This window comes from Callithrix jacchus, chromosome 1 (assembly GCF_049354715.1).
Source record: "Callithrix jacchus isolate 240 chromosome 1, calJac240_pri, whole genome shotgun sequence".
NCBI lineage: Eukaryota > Metazoa > Chordata > Mammalia > Primates > Cebidae > Callithrix > Callithrix jacchus.
In genome coordinates, this window is record NC_133502.1 from 14006252 (window position 1) to 14028126 (window position 21875).

Genomic DNA, 21875 nt, shown 5'->3' on the forward strand with positions numbered 1-21875 from the left:
TTATATTATAAAATATTAGAAATCGTAATTTAAAGTGATCTTTATGAATTCATATGATCTTGTTGGCAATTTTGAAATGGATCATTTTAATATGTTTAAAGTGATCATATTTTGGATCTCTTAGATTACATAAAGTATATTAATATTAATTTCAACAGGCTTTGTACTTGTACTTTTAAAAATATGGCTACTAGAAACTTTTAACTTATATTTGCAGCTCATATTCTATTTCTCCTGGACAGAGATGAGATAGAAGCTGTACGAAGCAGAGGAGGCTGTTGCAAGACGGGAAACTTCCATGCTTAAAAAAGAATAAAAAGGGGAACGAAAGGAGGGAGACGTTGCCATATTTGTCAGAGCAAGGAAAAGCAGAAACTGCCAAAAATGGCAAACACCATGAAGGCACTGTTGAGGGGCTAGGTGATGCGGATAAGTGTTGACGGGCTAGGCGATGTGGATAGGTGTTGGGGGCAAGGTGATGTGGATAGGTGTTGGGGATAGTGTTGAGGGACTAGGTGAGACAGATAGGTGTTGCGGGGGGGGATAGGTGATGCAGATAGGTGTTGAGGGGCTAGGTGGTGGGTATATGTGTTGAGGGGCTAAGGTGATACAGATAGGTATTGAGGGGCTAGGTGATGTGGATATGTGTTGGGGCTAGGTGATATGGATACATGTTGAGGGGCTAGGTGATGCAGATAGGTATTGGGGGGATAGGTGATGTGATATGTGTTGGGGCTAGGTGATGTGGATAGGTGTTGAGGGGGTAGGTGGGTGGGGATAGGTGTTGAGGGGCTAGGTGATGCAGATAGGTGTTAGGGGGATAGGTGATGCAATATGTGTTGGGGCTAGGTGATGCGGATAGGTGTTGGGGGGGATAGGTGATGTGATATGTGTTGGGGCTAGGTGATGCGGATAGCTGTTGAGGGGCTAGGTGATGCGGATAGGTGTTGGGGGGATAGGTGATGTGATATGTGTTGGGGCTAGGTGATGTGGATAGGTGTTGAGGGGCTAGGTGATGCAGATAGGTATTGGGGGGATAGGTGATGTGATATGTGTTGGAGCTAGGTGATGTGGATAGGTGTTGGGGGGATAGGTGATGTGATATGTGTTGGGGCTAGGTGATGCGGATAGGTGTTGGGGGGATAGGTGATGTGATATGTGTTGGAGCTAGGTGATGTGGATAGGTGTTGAGGGGCTAGGTGATGCAGATAGGTGTTGGGGGGATAGGTGATGTGATATGTGTTGGGGCTAGGTGATGCGGATAGGTATTGAGGGGATGCATAGTGGGGATAGGTGTTGAGGGGCTAGGTGATTCGGATAGGTGTTGAAAGGATAGGTGATGTGGATAGGTGTTGAGGGGATAGGTGGTGGGGATAGTTGTTTAGGGGCTAGGTGATGCAGATAGGTGTTGGGGGGATAGGTGATGCAATATGTGTTGGGGCTAGGTGATGTGGATAGGTGTTGCGGGTATAGGTGATGCAGATATGTGTTGAGGGGCTAGGTGATGCAGATAGGTGTTGAGGAGCTAGGTGATGCAGATAGGTGTTGGGATAGGTGATACGGATACATGTTGAGGGGCTAGGTGATACGGATAGGTGTTGAGGGTCTAGGTGATGTGGATAGGGTGTTGAGGGGCTAGGTGGTGGGGATGGGGTTGAGGGGCTAGGTGATGCAGATATGTGTTGAGGGGCTAGGTGATACGGTTGGGTGTTGAGGGGCTAGGTGATGCGGATAGGTGTTGAGGGCTAGGTGATGCGGATATGTATTGAGGGGCTAGGTGATACGGATAGGTGTCGAGGGGATAGGTGTTCCGGATAGTGTTGAGGGGCTAGGTGATGTGGACCTTTGCCTGTGTAGGCAGCAGCCCCTTACCTCAAACAGGCAAACTCAGAACAGCGGGTGAACCCTTGCATTGTTTTCCCTCGTTACGAAGCCATTCCTGTGCACCTTCACATAATCAGTGATACAACAGAAAGGTGGAAATATATTCCACATCTGTAATCCTGGTCTTCAGAAGTAATCCCCTTACACTTGGGATATTGTCCTCTCTTCGACCTCCTCCTCTGTCTGTGTGCATTAATGTCTGGTTTTACGCCGATGGAACCATCCTCTCTCTCTTTTCCTCCAGTCTGCTTTTTTGTCTCACTTGATAGATTACATGGTTTTTTTTCCCCCTCATTATAGGGTTAAGTGTAAGGTAAACTCGATGGCATGCAGGAAAATGAAAACACAGAATGATGATGACTTCCACACTGCAGCATGCCTGTCCCCCTTCCTAACGGCAGCTTTGACTATCCTAGACCGAATCCCATGACTCCAGAGAGGCAGGTGGCCTCTGTGCCTCCCCAGGAATGGCTCCCTTCATGGCATTTCCCAGATACCACAGTGAAACTCCTTTCCTCCTAAGGGTTACAGCCACAGTCTGGAGTAAATCTGCACATCAGTAATTAGGCGTAACAAAGATGATGCAGGAGTCCTCATCATCCATGCAGCTGTGCTGATGCCCAGGTGCACCTGCCTTCCCATGGCCCCAGAGCATATTAAATTGAATAATTTGAAACTAGGAATTTAAAAATTCCAATCTTATTGAACTTTTCAAAAATGACTACTTCGCTAATTTATAAAGTCTGAAATGTGGAAGATCTCAGTTGACATTTGGAGATGGGGTAGATACTGATAGGTACAAGTGCGAACACTTTGTAGATTTTAGAGGAAGGGATGAAATACATGGGCTGTGCAGTTGGAGGTGCGGTATGATGTGCTGGTGGGTGATGGGGGTCAGGATATCGATTTGTTTTAAAGAGTAACTTTATCCTCTAAGACAGACAGGATTTTTGAGTACACTGAAATTGTCCATTGAGATTTGAGTTTATCTGTCTTAAGTTTCCTGTTGGAGGTAAATCTCAGTGTACCCTTCTTCCTGCCCCTTTGCAGAGGGAGTTAAACTCCTTGGAAAAGCAAGGTCAGAGTCCCTCTTCCCTATTACCTAAGAAGGAGTGGTCAAAGGGCATAGCAATGGCATTCCCAGAAATGTAGGGTTCGTGGAGCAGGAAACAGGCTCTGTTTGTGGGCAGTTTGTGAAAGGCGAGGGGAGGTAGTAAGGGAAATTCCGCGGAAGACTGGCTGTAGGACCTGTTGCTTCTTAGTAATCATTAACTTCTGAAACAATCACACTTACAAATTGACAGCGGCACTACCCTTGATTAAACTTCCACCGTGGCCCTGGTGGCCTCATGTATCTATTACATGTGATATGTTTCATCTCTACCACAGACCTCCAGGCTTCAGGAAGTTATCCTCATTTTGCAGATAAGGAAACTGAAGCCCAAAATGGTCAGTACCACATCAAGGTCCCACGGCTAAGGAATGGCCGAGTGGGATTTAATCTCAAGGTTGTTTTCTTTTTAACCCCCCTGGAAAAGCAATGTGGCTGCTACAGTACTAGCAGATCTGTGAGTGACCCCCACTCCCACCTCCAGCCGTGGTTTGCTTCCTGTCGTGTCAACGAATTTTGGCCTTTTAAATGTTTTAGTATCTTTTAATTTCATAACATTCTCTCTTCATCCTCTCCTACCAGTTGAGAGCAAGGAAAATCGATACATGGCAAGTTAGGGCTGGCTCTGTGTGTGTGTGTGTGTGTGTGTGTGTGTGTGTGTGTCTGTTTACACTTAGTAAAGTGGTGGCTTTTCAATGCATTCCCAGTACTTTCGTGGCCCTTTCTTCTACTTAAAAATCTTCTCTTTCTAGAGAAACTTTAAATAAAGTAAGAGCCTTTGAAATTCTTTTAGAGAGAACTTGTACTTTCAAAAATAAACTTTGATGAGCAGGAAAGGCTATTGTAATGATGGGTTTGCCTGCCTGCAACATAACTGCTGTTTTTAAGATGATCATAGCTCAGTTGGCAAGGTGCATGTGTGTGCTTCCAAATGTAAATGTTTGAGATGGAGAAAAGATGGATTTATTCTAGCATTTTAGTTTTAATTTTGATGATATAAGAAATTTAGAATGCTTTTTTCCCCCATTGGAAAGGAGGTTACTATAATTAGTACACATAGCTGGGGCAGAGGTGTGTGTGTGTGTGTGTGTGTGTGTGTGTGTGTTTGAGATGGAGTCTTGCTCTGTCACGTAGGCTGGAGTACAGTGGTGCAATCTCAGCTCACTGCAACCTCTGCCTCTGGGTTCAAGTGATTCTCCTGCCTCAGCCTCCCGAGTAGCTGGGACTACAGGCACACGCTGCCACATTCAGCTAATTTTTGTATTTTTGGTAGAGACAGGGTTTCACCGTGTTGGCCAGGCTGGTCTCAAACTCTTGACCTCATGATCCACCTGCCTTGTCCTCCCAAGTGCTGGGATTACAGGTGTGAGCCACCGTACCCAGCCAAGAGTTGTTTTTTAAAGTAGGAGGCTTCAGAAGATGGGGACATTATTTATAAGAAAAATATCTGGAGCATCTCTTACATCAACTTATAAGCCTCTCTTGCAGAAGAATAAGAGTAAATTTTGACTCAGAACCGAGCTGAGGCAGGGGCCCTCACACAAGCCCTCTGTCCTCTGTGGGCTGGGCTTACTAGCTTCCCTGAGGTCTTTACATTGCAGCTTCTGACTTTATCACAGACATAATTTGGATAAAGAGGGCAGGAGGAGAAATGGGCGTGGCTTTTCTTTCATGGGCTGCTCGGGAAGACAAGCTGTTGTGGTTTGAACTGTGCTCTTGCCAAAATACATGTTGAAGCTCCAAAGCCCTTGAATGTGACTTAATTTGGGAGCAGGGTCCTTGCAGATGTAATTAAGATGTAAGTTAAAGTGAGGCCATGCTGGAGTTGGGTGGGTTCTAATCACATTCACACACACACACACGCACGCACGCACACACGTGTGCACACATACAGTCTCACACTCACACGCACACATGCGCAAATATGCATGTGTGCTTGCACACAAGAATATGTAAACGTGCAGGGCCCAGGGAGAAGGCCGTGTGATGATTGGAGGCAGAGACTGTAGTGCGTGCCACAGCCGCAAACCCAGGGACAGATGTCAGGGCTTGCCAGCGCCACCAGCAGTGGCATGGAGAAGATTTTCCCAGGATCTCCAGGAGGAACTGGCCCTGCTGACACCTTGACCTTGGACTTCTGGCCTCCTGAACTGAGAGGATAAATTTTGTTGCTTTAACACCCATGAGTGGACCTTTATCCCTAAGAAACTGATACTCGGCTGTGCGTAGTGACTCACACCTGTAATTCCAGCACTTTGGGAGGCCAAGGCAGGCAGATCACGAGGTCAAGAGATGGAGACCATCCTGGCCAACATGGTGAAACCCCGTCTCTACTAAAAATACAAAAATTAGCTGGGCATGGTGGCATGCACCTGTAGTCCCAGCTAATCAGGAGGCTGAGGCAGGAGAATTGCTTAAACCAGGGAAGTGGAGGTTACAGTGAGCCGAGATTGCACCATTGCATTCTGGCCTGGCGACAGACCAAGACTCTTGTCTCAAAAAAAAGAAAAAAGAAAGAAAGAAAGTAATATTCAAGCCTCCCACCTAAGGCTGCTGGGGACCGTACTCTCTCTGATACCTAAGGCTCCCCTCGCAGCCCCAGCCAACAGATTTTTGCTTTGGTGGCCTGCGAGCCTTTTAGCATGAGTCTAGCATTGTTCCTTCAGAGAAGAAAATGCATAAGAAGTAATGTGGCACATGGCACTGGGAAGGGATCATAGGAAAAGACCCGCCAGCCGCCTCCTCATCTCAGCCTGCTCTTCGCTCACCTCCTCACCCCACAAGATCGCTTGTGATAGCCCACGTTTGGGAAAGACTAGACTTCAGGACAAACCACCACCTTGCAAGTCACCGTCCTCTAACAAAGACTGGGTTTAGGATGAGGGTCCCATCCTGGCGGCTCACTCACTGTTTGACAGGTCTCCAGGTCTGCCCAAGCTACAGAACCCTTGTGTGTAACATGGATTGAGCTGGGTCCAAGCTCAGGCCTGTGGGAGAAGGACGTGTGCGTTTGAGTGGGTGCAGGTGCAGGCAGGGAGGCTTGGGGTTCAACCCTACAGCTTGTGTCAGTGTTTGACAAGGAGCCAGTTGTATAATCACATTCTTCTTCCTAAGAAAGTGAATGTAGCAGACAATTTCCTGAGATCCTACTATATACCTGGCATTCTGCTGGTTAGCAACATTTACTATTTTGCAGATTTTTTGTTTGTTTGCTTTTAAGACGGAGTTTTGCTCTTGTTGCCCAGGCTGGAATGCAATGCGATCTCGGCTTACTGCAGCCTCTGCCTTCTGGGTTCAAATGATTCTCCTGCCTCAGCCTCCCAAGTAGCTGGGATTATAGGCACCTACCACCATGCCCAGCTAACATTTACTGTTTTATGTCATCTTTAAAAATGCTTCAAAACTGATGTTTTTATCCAGTGCTTATGAAGGGACCTTGTAATGATTAAGTTTTCCCCCTGAGACCCATGTCTCAGGGTACCTCAAGGATTTGACGAGGTCATGTATATTCAGTGTGCCTGGTGCAATTCACAACACTTCGGCATTCCATAAATGCTAATTTCTTTTTATTCACGTTGACATAATTAAGAATCACATAATATGATGTAAAGAACAGTGCTGACCAAATGGTATTAGCTTGCCAAAGTATTGTTATTCATTTCATAATTTCAAGACGGCTCAAAAAAGAAAGAGGTGGGGAAATGGGTGTGGTGGAATCCTGGGTAGTTTGACATGACAGCAGAATCTGCTTAAAGCAAATTAAATGAAATCAGCCAGGCACTGCAAATTGTTGTCTTCTTTTTGAGGCAATTAGACCTCATGAATAGCCCAGCTCTGTCCTCTGGGAGGCATTTCCCAGAGCACCTCTGGGGAAATCAGATGAGCCAATTAGGGAACGGTGGGGCAGACTGATTGTCCATATTGTGTGTATGTGTTGTTGGGAGGAACTTGGTGTTTGCCTGGGACTTGATTGAAGACAGCAGATGGTTCAAAGAGTTGGAGCACAGAAGGCTGGAAAAACACCAGGACCCTGTGTGGGGAGAAAGCAGCTAAGACATCCAGAGCTGGGAGGCCAAGCTGTAGATGGCCAGCAGGACAGCATTCTCAGGGCTCTTTAAATGGTTCTTTGGGACTTCTCAGATGGCACAGTAACAATCGACTGTGAGTTAAAGATGAGATTTTGGTCATTTGTTTGTTTCTGTGACTGTGTGTGCGTGTGTGTGTGTTCTATTTTTTTTTTTTTTTTTGAGACGGAGTCTCACTCTGTCACCAGGCTGGAGTGCAGTGGTGCGATCTTGGCTCACTGCAACCTCTGCCTCCCAGGTTCAAGAGATTCTCCTGCCTCAGCCTCCCGAGTAGCTGGGAGTAAGGTGCACACCACCACGCCTGGCTAATTTTTTGTATTTTTAGTAGAGGCAGAATTTCACCGTGTTATCCAGGATGGTCTCGATCTCCTGACCTTATGATCCATCTGCCTCGGCCTCCCAAAATGCTGGGATTACAGATGTAAGCCACTGGGCCTAGCCCATTTGTTTGTTTTTTGAAACAGGGCCTTGCTTTGTTGCTCAGGCTGGAGTGCTGTGGTGTGACTCTGGCTCACTGCAGCCACAGTGCACCTCAGTCTCCTGAGTAGCTAGGACCACAGGCACATACCACAATGCCCAACTGTTTAAATTTTTGCCAAGACTGGGGTCTCACTATATCGCCCAGGCTGGTCCCGAACTCTTGGGCTCAAGCAGTGTCCCCCCTTGACCTTCCAAAGTGCTGGTATTACTGGTATGAGCCACACTGCCCAGCCAAGGATGAAATGTTTTGTGCAAAGATGCTCCATTAAAGCAGCTGATGTGTTGTGTTCAAGCACTTATCTTAGTTCCTGAACCTCAGAACTCAAGTTCGTGTGCCCATTTGCCTCCACTCTTAAAGGAGTTTCAGGAGATAGATGTGAGAACAGGTGGCCTTTCATGAAAGTGCCACGTGCTCTGGGAAAACCAGACTGTGTCGGGGAAGGCTGAGGAGTACAGCAGTGGGTGGAGACGGCCGGGCTTAGGAGAACACATCTGCTCGCTCTTCTTTCCTTCACCTCGTGGGTCCTGGAAAAGAAAAAATGCAGAGGAGACTGTGAATGCTTGAGTCACTACGATGAGGAGACTTCAGAATTCACTGGTGGTTTTCTGAGCCCCAGCCCAGCAGGAAGAGCCGTCAGGGAGTAAGAAATTTCATGCCAATTTCACTTCCAAGGCTGAGTTATAATTGTGATTCTCAAGTAAAATACCTCCTAGAACGTTACATTTTTCAGCATCTTACTGTCATTAATAATCTTAAGTGGTTTCAGATGTTCTCAGATGTTCAGGCCTCTCCCTCCTACAGACAGTATCACCAGCACTTTCCAGCTGTGACACTAAAGTGCAACTTATGTCATGGACCCGGGGAATGCGGAGGAATCTGTCACATGAGATGCTTTCAGCTGGACTGTGTCAACCCTCATGGTTGCTGTTGAATTTCTTGTTTGTGAACATTTGACTGCAGGCTGCTCTGTCATTGAGTGTATATCAACCTCTGTCTCAGGAAGGTGCTGAGCTATTTATAACTGTAGAGTGAAGAGCTACCCCCAGCTGGGACCAGCTGTCTCTTACTCTCAGATGCAGACTCCCTAAAAAAGTCATAATGCCGTTAACAAGTAAAACCCCTAACCAATGGGATTCCTGCTGACATCCAGGCACTGCTAGAAGTTCTTTCCATGTGAAAACTTATTTAATCTCCATGAGAACCTCACTAGGTAGATTCTTCGATCATCCCAAATTTTATAGATGAGGAAACCAAGGCATAGAGAGGTTAAAGAACGTGTCCCAGGTCACATAGCCTGTGCGTGGCCGACCCCCTGCAGCTCCTGGTGCCACGTACCCTGCAGACACTGGGACCTCAGTCCCTCCCCATCCAGGTGAGGCCTGTCACCTCGGAGACCTCAGCCTCCAGCAGCCATGCCTTTGAACATGTCCTGAGTCTGTCACCTCAGGGGTCTCCCAAGTCATCTTCGTCCCTGCGTTGAAACACATTCTGTAAAACAGCTGAATTTTTCATTTGTAACTAGTGGATGCCAGAGCACTGCATTGCATGCATGTTTGTAGGTTTGTTTGTTTGTTTTTGAGATGGGGTCTCACTCGGTCGCCGAGGCGAGAGTGCAACGGTGCCATCTCGGTTCACTGCAACCTCTGTCTCCCAGGTTCAAGTGATTCTTCTGCCTCAGACTCCCAGTGGCTGGAACTACAGGCGCCTGCCAGCACGCCTGGTTAATTTTTCTATTTTGAGTACAGACAGGGTTTCACCATGTTGTCTAGGCTGGTCTCAAACTCCTGACCTTGTGATCTGCCCACCTTCGCCTCCCAAAGTGCTAGAATTACAGGCGTGAGCCACTGCACCCAGCCGTTCGTTTATAGTTTTATCCATTGACTCTGTCATGGGGAGATTTTGCCAAAATGAATCTCGTCCCCTTCAATGGAGGACTTCTTTTTTTTTGTAGAGACGAGGTTTCTCCATGTTGGTCAGGTTGGTCTCGGACTTCCGACCTCAGGTGATCTGTCTGCCTCGGCCTCCCAACGTGTTGTGATTACAGGCGTGAGCCACTGCTTCCACCACTGTGATGGAACCAGAGATAACACTAGGCCTGACATTTCAGAATGTGTGTCTGGTGGGTGCATTGTGATGAATTAACTCCAGCTCAGAAGCAACCAGTTGGAAAGCAAATAGGGGTGCTTTGACATCCCACTTTTGTTACGTGGTCTCAGTAGGTTAGGAAAGCTTAGGAAGGAACACCTGTAAGGCTGATTCTGAAATCACCCCCAGAATGGCAGTTTTTGCAAGTTATTTTTGGAGAGCAAGCAGCAGCTCCATGCTTAGCACACCCAGCCGTGTGGAGTGCAGGGCGACTTCTGTCTGCTTCTAGTGGCCACTCCCTGTTTGGTCAAAGCTAATCCTAAATGAAATTGCAGGTACCAGAGAGAGAGAGGGGAGAGCAAGAGAGATTTCAAAAATGAAACCTCACTTAAAAAATTGCACGTGTGTGTGTGTGTGTCACCCAGGCTGGTGTGCAGTGGTGTGATAGATCATAGCTCACTGCAGCCTCGAACCCCTGGGCTCAAGGGATCCTCCTGCCTCAGCTTCTTCAGTAGCTGGCACAGCTGCTCGCCCACACAGCTAGCAAATGAAGCCCTATTTTGGGTGGTCTCTTTCCTTGCTTTGAACTGTAGGAATTGACTCCGTAAGTATATTTGAAAATGGAAATCTGTCCTCAAGACAAAATCCCCTTCCTTGTAGTCTAAGAGCCTTTCCAGCTGTAAAGGTGATTGGTTGCTATCCACTTGTTATCCAAAGAAGGTCAAGACGGGATTTGAGTTTTTAATTGATCCTCTCTCTATTTTGCTGTAAGTGGCTCCATACCACTTAGGTGGGGCTGTCATAACCATATGCCGCTGACTGGGTGGCTTCAGCAACAGAATCATACTTGCTCACAGTTCTGGAGGCTAGAAGCCCAAGATAAAGGTGTTGGCCAGTTCCCATCCTGGTGAGGACTCTCTTCCTGGTTTGCAGAGGGCTGCCTACTTGCAGTGTCCTCTCATGGCAGAGGGAGAGCAAGCAAACTCTGGTGGTGTCATCAGTGTCATCATCATGGTTTCTGCCCCCTCTCCCCATCTACCGCCTCCTCCTCCCCCTCCCCACTTCCCCCTCCCCCTCCCCACTTCCGCCTCCCCCTCTTCTGCCCCTCCCCCCTCCCCCTCCTCCCCCTCTTCTCTCCTCCCCCTCCCCCTCCTCCCCCTCTTCTCTCCTCCCCCTCCCCCTCCCCCTTCTTTACTTCCTTCCTTTCTTCCTCCTTCTCCCTTTTCATCTCCTTCCTCCTCCTTTCCTCCTCCTCCCTCTTTACTTTCTTCCTTCCTTCTCCTCCTCCTCCTCCTCCTCCTCCTCCTCTTCCTTTTTTTTATGAGACAGGGTCTTGCTCTGCTACCCAGGCTGGGGTGCAGTGGTGTGATCACGGCTCACAACAGCCTCAAGCTCCTGGGCTCAAGGGATCCTCCCACTTGAGCTTCCCAAGTAGCTGTGATGACAGGCATGCGCCACCACGCCTGGCTAACCTTTGTATTTTTTGTGGAGACTTGGTCTCCCTGCGTTGCTCAGGCTGGTCTCAAACTCCTGAGCTTGCAGTCTGCCTGCCTTGGCCTTTCAGAGCGCTGGGATTTCAGGCATGAGCCACCACTCCCAGCCATCTCTTCTAAGAACGTGAATTCTGTTGGATGAAGGCTGCATCATTATGACCTCGTTTAACCTTAATTGCTGTACTTCCTTACTCTAAACACGGCCACACAGAGGGTTAGGACTTCTACCTGTAAATTTGAGTGAGGCACAGTTCATTCGTAGCAGTGGCAAAGCTGCCAACTCAATCCAGGAAGATGTGACCAAGGAGGAGAGCCACAGGCTGCTCTCAGGCTCCCTGGCATCTCCCTGGTGGAGGTGGCCATTGCTTTCCAGGGCTGCCTCACTTTCCCCATTTGACGTTGCATGGTCCCAGGCTGGGAGGGAGGGCTGGTTGGCCAGCCTCCCGCCACCCTACCCGGCAGCCTGCTTTCTCTTTCTGTTGCTGTCTACCCTGTCTCTCTAGAGCTCCTGGCCCCTCCCTCCAGTTGTAGGCAGTAGGTGATGGGGCCGCCCTCCCTTGTCTGTGCCCCTGGTGGCTTCTGTATCTGTCTGGAAAGTGCGTGTGTTTCATTTATGCATCTGGGTGAAATATAAGACACAGATGTCTTCACACGTACCTATTGCTTCCTGTGGAGCTTAGTTTTTGTTGTTGTTGTTTGTTTTTGACAGGACCTCACTCTGTTGCCCAGGCAGGAGTGCAGTGGCAGGATCTCAGCTCACTGCAGCCTCAGCCTCCTGGGCTCATGCAGTCCTCCTGCCTCAGCCTCCCAGGTGACCGCGACCACAGGTGTGCACCACCATACCTGCCCAACTTTTGCTTATTTTTTGTAGAGATGTGGTGTTGCTCTGCTGCCCAGGCTGGTCTCAAACTCTTAGGCTCAAGCAGTCTACCGCGTTGGCCTCCCAAAATGTTGGGATTACAGGCATGGGCCACTTACACCTGGCCTGAAATGTAGTTTTTATTTTTATTTATTTATTTTTTTGAGACAGAGTTTCGCTCTTGTTACCCAGGCTGGAGTGCAATGGCGCCATCTCGGCTCACCGCAACCTCCGCCTCCTGGGTTCAGGCAATTCTCCTGCCTCAGCCTCCTGAGCAGCTGGGATTACAGGCACGTGCCACCATGCACAGCTAAGTTTTTGTATTTTTAGTAGAGACAGCATTTCACCATGTTGACCAGGATGGTCTCGATCAGTTGACCTCGTGATCCACCCGCCTCGGCCTCCCAAAGTGCTGGGATTACAGGCGTGAGCCACCGCGCCCAGCCCCTGTAGTTTTTAAGTAATCAAATACTTGGAAGAGAAGAATACCATTTATTATGGGAAATCAAGACTCAGTTCCCAGTCTCCATTCATTTCTCTCCTTCCCCTTCAAAAATGTAGACATATAAACCCACAGTAGAGCATGTGGATTAATATTTTGTCAGGATCAAACCTTTTTATTTTCCTCAAATAATTATTATATTCTGCCATTCTAGTAAATTTATAGCAAATCCAAGCCTAGTCTTTATCTTTGAAATCTGAGTACCTACCGTTGCCGGAAAAAAAAAAAAAAAAGACATTGTTTTCTTGAAAATAAGTTGGAAAAAAAAAAGTTGAAAGTGTATTTCTGAATTACTTACTACTACTTTGGTTGTTAATGAAGAACTACCTTGAGATGACTTAAACACAGAAAATGGAAATTGATCCTCACAGTATGGGGGTGTCTCAAACACACAGCGGGGAACACAGCTGTGGATGGTGAGGTTCTGTGAGCCAGGCCTGTGTGCTCAGACACCCTGTCTGTTTTCCTCCTGGGCCAGCTCTTCGGTGCCTGCGTTCTTCCCTTCATTTGCAGACCTGCGAGCTTGGTCTAAAAAAAAAAAAAAAAAAAAAAAGTACCTAGCATAGGGCTCAGCACCACCTGAAAGGCAGTCCGTGAAACATACTGGCAATGTGAAGTATTGTTAGTGACATGATGCCGCTTCCAGAGTGACACCAGCCTAGCTCCGACCCAGGTCCACTTGCTTCCAGGAACACTGGGATTTGGGCTGCAGATCACCTTGTTTTGCAAGAGCCACTGTGCTGTGCCATCAGCCCTCTCGCCTGCCAGTGCTCCTTGGCCAAGTACAGTTCTCTCTGACTGCCATGCAACCAGGACCGGGAGCTTAGGTGCTTCTTACTGGAAACAGAAGGAAAACTATTGCATGATGGGAAGAAGGCGCCGACCTGAGGCTGTTGCCCCCAAATTATTGCAGAATCACAGCTCAACTGAGGACTTTCTGGTACTGTGTACCTCAGAGATTTCAAATTTCATGATTATAGTAGCCATTTTGCACAAAAGCAGCCTAAACACAACCAATTGAAAACACAGCCATACAGATACTGTATGTGCCACACACACACATGCATGTCAGCCACACACATGCATGTCAGCCACACACATACCATATGTATCACACACACATCGTATATACCACACACATGCATGTCAGCCACACACATACCTTATATACCACACACATATCGTATATACCACACATATTGTATATACCACACACATACCGTATATACCACACACATATCGTATATACCACACACATGCATGTCAGCCACACACATACCGTATATACCACACATGCATATCAGCCACATACATACTGTATATACCACACACATGCATGTCAGCCACACACATACTGTATGTGTCACACACACATCGTATATACAACACACTTGCATGTCAGCCACACACATACCGTATATACCACACACATACCGTATATACCACACACATATCGTATATACCACACATATCGTATATACCACACACATACCGTATATACCACACACATACCGTATATACCACACACATATCGTATATACCACACACATGCATGTCAGCCACACACATACCGTATATACCACACACATACCGTATATACCACACACATATCGTATATACCACACATATCGTATATACCACACACATGCATGTCAGCCACACACATACCGTATATACCACACACATACCGTATATACCACACACATACTGTATATACCACACACATGCATTTCAGCCACACACATACCGTATATACCACACACATACCGTATATACCACACACATATCGTGTATACCACACATATCGTGTATACCACACACATACCGTATATACCACACACATACCGTATATACCACACACATATCGTATATACCACACACATATCGTATATACCACACACATATCGTATATACCACACACATGCATGTCAGCCACACACATACCGTATATACCACACACATATCGTATATACCACACACACATGCATGTTAGCCACACACATACTGTATATACCACACACATATCGTATATACCACACACATGCATGTCAGCCACACACATACCGTATGTATCACACACACATCGTATATACAACACACTTGCATGTCAGCCTCACACATACCGTATGTATCACACACACATTGTATATACCACACACATGCATGTCAGCCACACACATACTGTATACACCACACACATATCATATATACCACACACACACATGCATGTCAGCCACACACATACTGTATATACCACACACATATCGTATATACCACACACATGCATGTCGGCCACACACATACTGTATATACACACACACGCATATCAGCCACACACATACCGTATATACCACACACGCATGTCAGCTACACACATACCGTATATACCACACATGCATATCAGCCACATACATACTGTATATACCACACACATGCTTGTCAGCCACACACATACCATATATACCACACACATGCATGTTGGCTACACACATCCTGTATATACCACGCACACACACATATATCAGCCAACACATACTGTATATACCACACACACCGTATATACCACACATACGCATGTCAGCCACACATATACTGTATATACCACACACATGCATGTCAGCTACACACATACCATATATACCACACACACATGCATGTCAGCCACATACATACTGTATATATCACACACATACTGTATATACCACACACATACATGCATTTCAGCCACACACATACCAGATATACCACACACATGCATATCAGCCACACACATACCATATATACCACACACACACACGTCAGCCACACACAGATGATTTGCCTAGAAATTTGTTTCTGCCAGACCTTTTGGCAGAATGGCTATTTGTCATTGGAGAGGGAGAAAAATGTTTGTGTTTTTAATAGGAAGAGTTTATGGTTGTGAATAAGCCCATGTTTGAAAAAACGGTAATACAGATACATGGTTGCTGGCACTACACAATTGCAAGGTGTAATAGCAGTGGCTTCTCACATTAAACATGGCTTAAAATTACATGCCTTCTAGAAATGGGTACATTTGTCTCACTTTTAATTATCCATGGTGAAAGGATTTGTTGTTTATAATCAATAAAATAATCACTATATTATTTTAACGCTTTTATTTTATATGTGTATATATATTTATTGCATTTTATGTTCTGGGGTACATGTAAAGAACATGCAGGATTGTTGCATAGGTACTTACGTGGCAATGTGATTTGCTGTCTGCATCCACATCACCTATATTTGGCATTTCTCCCCGTGTTATCCCTCCCCAACTCCCGACCCCCAACTGTCCCTCCCTTAGTCTCTCCCTACAGCCCTCAGTGTGTGATGCTCCCCTCCCTGTGTCCATGTGTTCTCATTGTTCAATACCCGCCTATGAGTGAGAACATGCGTTTTGATGTTTGGTGTTTGATTTTTTGTTCTTGTGTCAGTTTGCTGAGAATGATGGCTTCCAGGTTCATCTGTGTCCCTACATAGGACACAAATTCATCGTTTTTTTAATGGCTGCATAGTATTCCATGGTGTAGGCATTTGGGTTGGTTCCAGGTCTTTGTTATTGTAAACAGTGCTGCAGTGAACCTACGTGTGCATGTGTCCTTATAGTAGAATGATTTATAGTCCTTTGGATATATACCCAGTAATGGGATTGCTGGGTCAAATGGAATTTCTATTTCTAGGTCCTTGAGGAATCTCCACACTGTCTTCCACAATGGTTGAACTAATTTATACTCCCACCAACAGTGTAAAAGTGTTTCTGTTTCTCCATATCCTCTCCAGCATCTGTTGTCTCCAGATTTTTTAATGACCACCATTCTAACTGGCATGAGATGGTGTCTTGTTTTTTTTGGTTGGGAGTTAGGAGCAATTGCCACGTGCATATTTATGATAAGATTTCAGATTTGTTGCCACGGTTTTGTTAATCTGTTTAATCTGGTGTGCTCAGGTAATGGAATCAGAAAGGCAACTAAATTTTATTTAATATATGGTTCAGGTGGTTTCTATAATGAGAAATTCACATGGCTTTTTTTTTTCTTTCTTTCTTTTTTTTTTTTTTTTTTTTAGGTGGAGTTTCACTCTTGTTACCCAGGCTGGAGTGCAATGGCATGATCTCGGCTCATCGCAACCTCCGCCTCCTGGGTTCAGGCAATTCTCCTGCCTCAGCCTCTCGAGTAGCTGGGATTACATGCGGCACCATGCCCAGCTAATTTTTCGTATTTTTAGTAGAGGTGGGGTTTCACCATGTTGACCAGGATGGTCTCGATCTCTTGACCTCGTGATCCACCCGCCTCGGCCTCCCAAAGTGCTGGGATTACAGGCGTGAGCCATCGCGCCCAGCCTGGCTTTTTTTTTCCTAATGAGTTTCCTGTTGGCTTCGGAGATGTGGTTATTTAAAATAGAAGTATTTATTTTTTTCCGTTTGAGACTTCCATTATTATAAGATCAACAATACACCGATTTTGTGCCTGTTAAATATTTTTAGCCTACTCCTAACACATGAAAATATTACATACCTGTTTTGATCTATATGTATTCTGTTCTTTCCGAGTTGTTTCATTTTAAGGGAAAATTCTTGAAGGCAACCTTTTAAGGTTTCTCTAATGGCACATCTCTGGTCATTAACTTTTTACTTTTAAAGGAGACAAGAAAAACAGATTGTAAAGACAAAGAGTAAATGTCTAGCTTATTCTGCTACTAGATTAGAAAAAAGTCTCCATTTACAGTTAACTGTATTCAGTCTTTAGAGGAAAATGTCTCTTCCATTCCAGAATTCAAGCCCCATAATTTAGTCTTCCTGTTGAGAGTCAACAATTTCTTCAAGCCTATATAAGGACGATAACTTCAAGAGCCAGAATTGAATTTAGTCATTTTTATATTTGTAACTAATACACATTTTGGAGTTTCATCACAACTTGAACTGTGTCTGAGGAGTTGCACATAAATCAGGGTTTTATTACTTGATTAAATGCAGTAGGAAAATTTTCTTTTAAGGTTTGACTAAAGAGTTAAGATAGTCCTTTATTTCATTTGTACATTGAAGTTTTGTATGATGGTGGCTTTGAAATGGCTTCTCAATTCCAGGTGGCTCTTGATTTTCTTCGTGTTTTCGTTTGCCGCTTGGAAGGGAAAAGTTCATGTTACTCTCATCCTTCATCACCCGGCCTTTCATGATGGAAGCCTCATTTTCATGAGGAAATCTTGGCACGCCTACGCCAGCTTGTGTATTTTGGCAGTATGGAAAAGCAAAACACGGTTCCTGCTGCTCCTTGTATAAGATTGTTTTGTAGTGAGTAACCTTGGCATTCGATGTTTTCACATTGAATGTATAACTGTCTGCAAGTGGTTATGAAGCTGAAATTGATGATCCGTCAGTTCACTTTGAAGCGTGTGATGGAATCATGATTTGACATTTTCCGGAAAGAGTTCATTTTTTAAAGGATGCCCTTAGCTTTTTTTCTACTGTCTTCAGACGGAAAAAAAAAATGGTTTACTATTTTCAGAAAAAAAGGTGATGTACTCACTGGTCTATTTTCTGTGCTCAAAATGTGTTGACCACCCCTGGTGTGTGTTTCTGAGCCTCCTTGGCAGCTTCTGCCTTCACAACTGTTCTCTTTTCAAATTCCTCTCTTTTCTCTTTCCCATTTGTGCTAGTAAAGACTCTTGGAAGCATCAGGCCCTGATGAGCTAGAGCTCATTCCAGGGGTGTGTGGGTGCTGTGTTTCCGACTTGAGCCATACAGCAAAGACTTTCTGACCTATTGGCCTCCATGGCTCATGGCTGCCTTCTGGACTATTATTTATGGTGGGCACTGAGGGATTCTGTTGGTTGGCCATGCGTTAATGCTCTGTGTTTTGAGGCTTTAACACAATAGTTGAAAATTCTTGGCCAAATTGGATAGAGAATGTGAAATAGATACTGTAGAGGGATTTCAGGACACTCTGTTGTGAACCATGGGAATATAATGAAGATTTCCCAGACCAATTGGTAGCTAGTCCGTAAGGAAGACTTGTGGAAATAAACCTTGAATAATACGGTTTATGCATTTGTTGCTGGAGTAGAAGAATTTATTTTGTTTCTGTTTCCGCAGCCTGTCTGTCTTTCTATGAGTAGTTCCAGTTTTCACATCATTGGATTCATCTTTACACTCAACTTACTACTAACTCGGTTAATAAAACTACTGTGTTTTCCTTTTCTTTTTTCGTCTTTGTCACAGCTCTCTATCTCTTTTGTTCTGTTTCTGGTACTCGATTATCTGTATGACATTCCTGAAACTGCACGCTCCTGCCTGAACTCCCCAGCTTGCTGATTAAATTTAGGTTAGGCTGATGATCTCAGGAGTAAACCATCTCACCAGCACTGGTCCAGTTCTTCACTGGTGAAGCAATGGTGGCGTCTGGGTTGAGAGTCACAGACTGAAGTCTGGGAGAAATGCTGGTCTTCCCTGTCTTGCTAATCTACGTTGTGCTGGAACCCAGAATCAGGTTCCTAAATTTCAGATTACACAGGCGTGGCACAAGGCATTGAGAAATCCGAGAGTCACATACTTCTCAAACACATACTCAAGGTTCCTGAAGAATATCTATCACAATGTTTATAGCTTGTCCAGTTTGATCTTCATGGAGCTATCATAAGAAAGTCTTTGAAGCGGAGGCCAGAGAAGAGACAAGGGCACGAGCGTCGGATAGTTACGGCCATGCCTTTCTTGGACATGCAGAAAATGTTCGGCATTAACCTAAATCGGTGGTGGACAATCCAAAGTGCTGACCAGTCCTACAAGTTTCCTGCTCGATGCCAGGCTTTTGAAAAAGAATGGCTAGAATGTGCACATGGAATTGGTACTATCTGGGCAGAGAAAGAGTGCAAGATAGAATATGATGATTTCATAGAGTGTATACTTCGGAAAAAAATGATGAAATGTATGGATACCATCTGGAGGCCACGGGAAAAACTGATGAAGGAAGGGAAGTCCACCCCTCCACCTCACCACATGGGCAAGGGGGAGCCTCGGCCCTGAGCAGACACAGCTACTGATATCTGGAGGCCGATTTTCATGTTCTCTGTTCTCCACTGGAAAGGTTGTTTATGGAAAACCTCCTTGTCAAAGTGTGTAAAAATAAAGTATTGCTCCACCCTAAAAAAAAAAAAAGTCTTTGTGACTGAGGATTTGGTAAAATGCAGCATGATGGTGAGAGTTATATCTCGTGTTTAAAACAAAACAAAACCTGAAACCACCTGGGCCTGAAAGAGGCACCGTGTTCCCCAGACGCTGCAGCAGCCACAGGGCATTTTAGCAGAGAAAACAAAGCTTGTTTTATAGCTGCTCTTCATAGCTCTCCCTGACAGGCTGAGAGGCACATTGAGTAAAAATGGAGCTGTTAACGATATAATAAATGCTTTTGAAATTTTCCTATTGGGCAATCCCTCAACAGCTGACTGCTTTGAAAAATGAATGAAAATCAAACATAAAGACACACATGGCTTCATCTACTTGGTAATGAATCAACATATGCAAAAGGACATTCAGTTGCAGGTGTGTGCCTGTCTATAGTGTTTGGTTTCTGGTTTTGTTCCAAGCAATTAATAAACCAGACTGGCCTATAACATCGTTCAGGAAACGTTCTTTTTCACCGGCTCAGACTTGGAGATTTAGCCTTTCCTGCTTTCTTTTCTTTTCTTGTTTTAGTTAAAAACAAACAAAAAACCCACATACATACAATTTACCACCTTCACCGTGTTTAAGCATACGGTTCATCAGCATTTCGTAAATTCACATTGCTGTGAAACGGAGGTCCACAATTTTCCTCCTGCAATCTGAAACCCTATTCCTACTCATCAACTTCCCATTTCCCCCTCCCTTGGCCCCTGGCAGTCACCACTCTGCTTCCTGTTTCTGTGAATCTGTTGCCTGATTTCTTTTACACACGTTAGGGGTTCCTGCATCTCCTCTCCTGATTCAGTGCCATTTGGACTAATGATGCCTTTAGGGAGGAGAGAACAATATGTAATTTTCACAGTGGTTTTTGTAAAATAGAGTACCTGGTATGTACCAACTAGGGTGTGCAGCTCTAAGAAACTTTTCTGTTGGCATCATTCTTTAAAATATGTGAAAGTCATCTAACATGGTGAAGGAGTTAGATGGTGAAGGCAGATCGAAGCTTTGAAAACTAGATCATTTTGCTGCCTGCATCAGCTAGCACTGAGTCTCAGCTATCCAATTCCTGGGCAAACGTCTGAACTCTCTGCTTTTAGGGCATGTTTAATTCTGGATAGATGACAGATTCTTTGTTTCCAAAAATGGGCTTATTGTCCTTTGGTATTTTAATTTGATTTGTTTAGAGCACGCTCATAACTTTTTATAAAATTGGACCAAATGCATTTAATGAGTACATGCAATTGATAGAATACTGTCACTCTGAATATCCCTAACTCTCTGTGGAAGGAGACACACTCCATTTTCATTTGTGTAAATTCCTTGCTGTAGGTCACCACTGTGGATTCACATTTCGAATACTGTCAAATCATAGAAAGCTTAAAAAATACTTGTTTTTGTCAAGAGATCAAGACCATCCTGGTCAACGTGGTGAAACCCCGTCTCTACTAAAAATAGAAAACATTAGCTGGGCATGGTGGTGCGTGCCTGTAATCCCAGCTACTCAGGAGGCTGAGGCAGGAGAATCGCCTGAACCCAGGAGGCGGAGGTTGCGGTGAGCCGAGATTGCGCCATTGCACTCCAGCCTGGGTAATAAGAGCGAAACTCGGTCTCAAAAAAAAAAAAAAAAAAAAAACTTGTTTTTAAAAATGGTTCTTATTGCTTGGCCTTGTTTTTTCAGAAACCTCTGTTTTTCAAGATGGCTTTTATGTTACTAAATTATAGTTTATCATTTGGTGGGATTTTCTTTAAAATGTGTCATCTATACCCGTGCTTTTTATTAGATACCTGTTTGCCTTCAGTTTTCAAAAAGCTAACTTTTTGCAGCTATGATGCCTATATGAAAGGGAGTTATCATGGAAACGGTGCTTGTTGGGATGGTCTGCTTCACGATAAGGCTTTATAACAAGGGGCTTAAACTGAGCAAAAAACTGAAAACCAGTGTGAGTTAACAATGAAATGTGCTAAATGCCAGGCTTCCTTCTCTTGGCCAGATTTTAAAACAGTCACGTGAGAGCAGCAAGGGTAACTGGTGAGTCAGTTGAAAGGGAACCGAAGTTTCTGATACCCTCCTTCCCTCTTGTCCAGGGTGGGGTGGGGGGTACATTCCAAGACCCCAGTGGATGCCTAAAGCCATGGATAGTACCAGGCCTGATTGCTGTCCACTGGGACAGGTTTCTGTTGTCAGCTGAAGAATGAGACAG

The 21875-nt window shown here is 45.1% G+C and overlaps 1 protein-coding gene and 1 pseudogene across 17 annotated transcripts in view; both read left to right on the forward strand.

Annotated features, from left to right (window-relative positions):
• Positions 1 to 21875, forward strand: part of FARP1 (FERM, ARH/RhoGEF and pleckstrin domain protein 1) — a 321357-nt gene that overhangs the window by 168460 nt on the left and 131022 nt on the right. The gene's annotated exons all lie outside the window — the stretch shown is intronic.
• On the forward strand, positions 863 to 21014 carry LOC108590755 (NADH dehydrogenase [ubiquinone] iron-sulfur protein 5 pseudogene; annotated as a pseudogene). The gene has a single exon (XR_013535067.1). The product of XR_013535067.1 is annotated as an NADH dehydrogenase [ubiquinone] iron-sulfur protein 5 pseudogene (transcript).